Source organism: Ruditapes philippinarum, unplaced genomic scaffold (assembly GCF_026571515.1).
Source record: "Ruditapes philippinarum isolate M1 unplaced genomic scaffold, ASM2657151v2 ctg9264_1_1_1_1, whole genome shotgun sequence".
NCBI lineage: Eukaryota > Metazoa > Mollusca > Bivalvia > Venerida > Veneridae > Ruditapes > Ruditapes philippinarum.
This window is the reverse complement of record NW_026858744.1, coordinates 24263-30262: the sequence shown is the minus strand read 5'-3', so window position 1 is coordinate 30262 and position 6000 is coordinate 24263. Positions and strand designations below refer to the sequence as shown.

The window sequence follows — 6000 nt, the reverse complement described above, 5'->3', positions numbered from 1 at the left end:
TGTTTGGATAGATTTATTTTGTGAGAGAAAATATTTGTAATCCGAATATATGAAACACAATAAGCATGTGAAATGCTTCCTAACACGTATCGAACATGGTCTCCATGTGAACGCTTTTATGTAAAATGTAATTTAAGATGCATAGACGTGGTTGGTAAAATCTGTACCCGTTAAAAGACATTGATTTATATATCATATAACTTCAAAACATGTGCCTTATCATCAGGTGTTATCGATTAAAACAACTGAGCATGTTGTGAACATGCATGAACGTGATATTCTATATTGATCTAACTTCAATTTAAGCAGAACAAAGTGGTTATTGGATGAAACGCTCGAGTTTTCTGTTCAGTATAAATATCACTTATAAAAGTTATAGTAATCAAATAGAGTGTGCAGGATTATTGATAAAATAACTCATATACCGTAAGTAGCCCTAAATTATGCATGCTTTTTTTTTTTTATAAAATAACACTTTGTTATGTAATGATATGCGACGCAAACTTTCGTGTTAATGATTAAAATAGGGAATCAAGGGCATTTGGCTCCTCGAACATGTAGCGCCTCGAATATTTGGCCTTTTATGCAGATATTTCCCTCCCCAACGTACCACTGTGTGGAACTTTTGAAAGGACTTATATTTTTTGATTGATTTCTTCAGTTTTCTTTATATTAATGTTCCGCATAGGAGATGATAATTATAATTAATTATAAGTTTTTGTTAGTGATCTATGGTGGCATACTTCTGTCACCAGATAACCATATAACTAACTTGTTAATTAAGAGGTTAACTAGTTACGTAACTAGTTAATCTCTTAATTAACTAGTTAGTTATATGGTTAACTAGTTACGTAACTAGTTAACCTCTTAATTAACTAGTTAGTTATATGGTTAACTAGTTACGTAACTAGTTATTTTTTCAATAAATAAAAGATTATAACGGGAAATAAATGCATATTAGTGCCTACAACTGCCATCCTTTTATTATTTTACCAGCTTAATATTAAGTGATTAACTAGTTACGTAACTAGATAACCTTTTAATTAACTAGTTAGTTATATGGTTATCTGGTGGCAGAAATATGTCACCATATTGATCTTATACACATATCAGTTCTATAATTGTTAATGGTATATTTGAATTTAAATTGTAAATTATTTGTTTCTTCTTGAAATTCATTCTATAATATAATAAATTTAACACGGGAGGGATGCGAATGTTCGCTCTTCGAAGTGACAAACGTCTGATTTAAGAAAACAATGGGGACAAATTTAACAATGGGGACAAATTTCCGGGGCGGAATTTTTGTCAGAGGCAGATAAATGTCTGAGGGGTCAAATTCCCGCTTTTCTTGTTGGAGTAGCACCCCCTTAATTTGTAGTTACCACCATGACGTAGTCCAAATATTTAGACGTAACCGCGGATTTGACGCTATTTTTTACACGGGTCAAATCCGCTATTTTCCGATAAACGTCAAACTGTAAAACAAAGAAAATGTGGTGTCTTTCAATGAAGGACTACACCATGACGGTGATATCTAGGTATAAGGAAAGAATTAGTGACACTGTGAATTATGTGCGTTTATACTTATAATGACGTCATTACGCTGCTTACGGATTGGCGCCGTTTTGTCAAAATATTTATTAACTGATATGGATTAAATCTACGGCGTTAGTGTATTTGTGATATTATTTCAGTATTGTATGAAGAGAAAACATAATAAGAACTGAAAAAAATATCAATAAAATGCTCTTTTTAATTTTGCTTTTTAAATAAAAGGTTTTGTAAACAATATAATCGAGGGAAGAAAATAACAGCCGCATATACTAGTACAATTAGTCCCTCTCCAGTGTTTATTAGCAGTTTTACACAATCTATTTTCTTCTTTGACTATAGTGACAAAATCGCGAGAAGTGTTAGAATATATTCTTAAACTACTCGTGATTTTGAAACTATAGACAAAGAAAAAATAACGGGAGTAATCTCCGCTTGAAAAAAAATAACATTAGTGATTTCCCTTATTTTATTTTTTTAGAATCGGAATAACATCGGCCTGAGCGATGTTTATCGGTTATTTAATACCGGTTTTGTCGTTTTGATGCGAAAAAATTAACCACTCAAGCCTACGGCCTTCGTGGTCAATTCCTTTGAAACAAAACTCCAAACTGATATTATTTCTTAATCAATATATCAACTAAGTAAAATGTAACTACTTAAAATTTAATGGTTCTATTAACAACAGTGGATACCATAAAAAAGTGGAGGTAGATTGGAAAATGTTTATAATTTGATTTAACAAGATATATAGAGTCAGGTCTTATATCAAAATTTGACAAACGCGTACTCACACCGTATTACCGGCGGCAGTGATGGCAGATATCTGAAAATTACCGATCGATACAGGTAGGTTATAAATTTGGTTGGTTTAATTATATTACACAAATACGGCCCAATTCATTGCTATAAAACTATTGTCGATTGAATGGAGATACTGTAAGATAATTTTCGACTCGTTTTTTCCTGTTTTCAGACTATTTTGAGCAGACTTAAAGTGAAAGCCTTAGAAAAATCCGTGAAAATGTCTGTTTTCTGTTCAAAATATCTCAAGTTTTAAGTAAATGGCAGGATTTCCTGTTATCAATATAAACGTTCATCCATTTGGGTCAATCAAGCCAAATATCTACCCCGTGAGTCTTTTCTTGAAAGTTTTACAGACGCTCAATCTTGTCCGGTCGAAGGAAAAATGCTGCCGTTGTAGGCAGATACATATTATAAATGCTGCCGTCGATGGCAGAAATACCATGAAAGTGGCTAACATTCTGACAGAAAATCAAGTTCAATCTTTTATCAATTCCTCTTTTCTTTGCGTCCTTTTAGTCAGAATTGAGACGTTAAACTATCATTTCTAATATTTTCTCAAGATAGAAAAGTTATTAACCCATTACCCCATGAGCATCTTGTGAAAAATGGCTGTTTTCATTGAAAGGTCTCCCGTTACAAGTTCAAGTTGCTATAAAACTATAAAAACTGCTTCAATACTAATCAAACTTGGCACAAATGTTGACTGGACCATTGCCTTTGCAACAACATGTTCAGTCTGAAATTTCCTGTTACCATAGCAACTAGGGGACATCTCAAAATTGCCAAAAATCACTATTTTGCGTTGATTTTTTCCATCAAAATTGATTTCAAAGTGCTGCCACTTCTCAATGGATTGAGATAGAGTCAAAGGCTTTTCAGCATTGTTTACACGTTACCTTATGATCGGCCTGGCGCCATTTTTAGCCTTCCACAAGTCCAAAGTTTTCTTGGCGATGAGGGGGACTCAGCCCCCCTTCAAAACCCCCAAACAGAAGGGGGCACATCCCCTTCTGGCAACCCCCTGATGTATCTTTTGGATGGGGGTGGGGGGGGGGGGGGGCGCCGAAAAAGTGGTCAATTTTTTAAACAACATTTATCAAACAAAAACAAGTGTTTGGGGGCCTAAATAAGGCATTTTCTCACCATTTGAGAAAGCAAAAAAGGAGGGGGGGGGGTGGGGTGAAAAAGGCGTAGAAAGGCGTATATATATCTGGTAATGGGTTAACAGAAAAGGATGGAAAAAAAAAAAACGAAATTACCCAAAAAACGCGTTTTTCCATGTTAAAACATGGCCTCACATATAATTTTGAAGAAAAATTGCTGTTTTGTAGATTTTTTGATTTTTTTCATTAATGCGGTATGTGCATCGAAAAAAAGCTTATTAGCAACATGCAGTTACAATACAAAAAGTTATGATTTAGTACCACAAAATTTTCACTATAAATAGAGAAATGAACATGAAAAACTCCATTTTTCTATATTCATGCATGTGTGCTTGATCTGTTGTGTCTGTCAGTTACATGCATACAATACTATATGTATCTTAAGTTTAGCAGCGCACTCCCTTTTTAAGACATAACGCCAATTGCATATTACAGCAAGTAACTTCTGTACGTGGATATTCATTTGCTAGCATATGACATTATTTTCTCGAGGTAATAATGTTCATCGCTTTATGACAAATAAAGGCTGAAATTTACTTAATCGGCGCAGATTATAAATCATTAAATTGATGTAATAAAGGGGAGACTATTAACCTCGCAACTGGCATCAGTGTATCATAAAACAATGTATGTTAATGTAAAATGGAAAGATAATATTATTGACAGTTCAAATATTTTCCTATATTATCAAGTTCTTGAAAAACACGACAACGTGGATTCATTTCTTTAAATTTTCATGTTTGTAATAGCGTTGTAGTTTGCCTTTGAATTACATTTACTATGCTAAACTATTAACAACATTATAACATCACGTGCTCCCATTTAACTATATATTTTTTCATTCATTTAAGTTGTAACCATGACAACTTATAAAGATGAACCTTTCGATGATCCATATCACAAGATGAAAATAAATCCTGTATTTATAGGAAAAAAACTAGAATTTTTTGATTTGTTATATTCTTTTTCTCTTTTTTGACCTTTCAATTCATATGAACAGATCAAGCACACATGCATGAATATAGAAAAATGAAGTTTTTCATGTTCATTTCTCTATTTATAGTGAAATTTTGTCGTACTAAATCATCACTTTTTGTATTGTAACTGCATGTTGCTAAAAAGCTTTTTTCGATGCACACACCGCATTAATAACTTTTCTATCTTGAGAAAATATAAGAAATGATAGTTTAACGTCTCAATTCCGACTAAAAGGACGCAAAGAAAAGAGGAATTGATAAAAGATTGAACTTGATTTTCTGTCAGAATGTTAGCCACTTTCGTGGTATTCCTGCCATCGACGGCAGCATTTATAATATGTATCTGCCTACAACGGCAGCATTTTTTCTTCGACCGGACAAGATTGAGCGTCTGTAAAACTTTCAAGAAAAGGCTCACGGGGTAGATATTTGGCTTGCGTGACCCCAAATGGATGAACGTCTATATTGATAACAGGAAATCCTGCCATTTACTTAAAACTTGAGATATTTTGAACAGAAAACAGACATTTTCACGGATTTTTTCCAAGGCTTTCACTTTTAACCTGCTCAAAATAGTCTTAAAACAGGTAAAAACGAGTCCAAAATTACCTTACAGTATCTCCATTCAATGGACAATAGTTTTATAGCAATGATATGGGCCGTATTTGTGTAATATAATTAAACCAACCAAATTTATAACCTACCTGTACCGATTGGTAATTTTCAGATATCTGCCATCACTGCAGTGATCTGCCATCACTGCCGCCGGTAATACGGTGTGGTACTTGACCTGCTATTATAATTCAATTATAACGAGTATTGTAAATTATAAGTCCAATGTTTACCCTCACCGATAAAATTCTAAAGGTTAAGAGGTTAAACTTTTCTTTACAATTTAATACTTTGCAAAAGGAATCTTACGTTTCATGTACTCTTAGTTTAATTAGCGTATATGTATAGGTTATAGGTTTTATACAGAGTTTTAAGAAATTAATTTTTGAGCGAATGAAGTGAAGCAAGAAAATTAGATTCTTAAAACTCTGTATATAACCTATAGCCGACTTACAGTTTAATAGCCCCGCCTATTCGAACCGAGTGCATTATGTAATTGGCTGAGCTCATTTAACGTATTTAATACATACAGTTGAGTTAAAATACTTCGGAAAATTTAAACAAATTAGCTAGAGCGATTTCATTGGTAGACAAACTTTGGCAAATTGTAAGCATGCAGACAAGTACATACACGCGCGCGTCTTTTTTCTCTAAATTATGATTTGTATTATACATGTTTAAAGAAAAATATCTGGATCGATTTTATCACTTAACTTGCCATGGGAAAACATAGTAAATTTTGGTTTTGAAACGTTAAATAAATCGAATTAAGGCCTTTAAATATTGCAATGTTTAAAGTTTGTTTACATTGAATAATTAGCAATAAAACGGATTTTACGTTTAAGCCAACTCACACAAACAAGTACACACCCGCGCGCGCGTTTATT

The 6000-nt window shown here is 33.2% G+C and overlaps 1 protein-coding gene across 1 annotated transcript in view; it reads left to right on the top strand.

Annotated features, from left to right (window-relative positions):
* Positions 1-311: 311 nt before the first annotated feature.
* The window catches only part of LOC132754111 (deoxynucleoside triphosphate triphosphohydrolase SAMHD1-like), a 29915-nt gene continuing 24226 nt past the window's right edge, over positions 312-6000 (top strand). Inside the window, exon 1 of the mRNA XM_060744708.1 lies at positions 312-426. The gene's annotated coding sequence lies outside the window, so the exon portion shown is untranslated. The remainder of the gene's footprint in view (positions 427-6000) is intronic.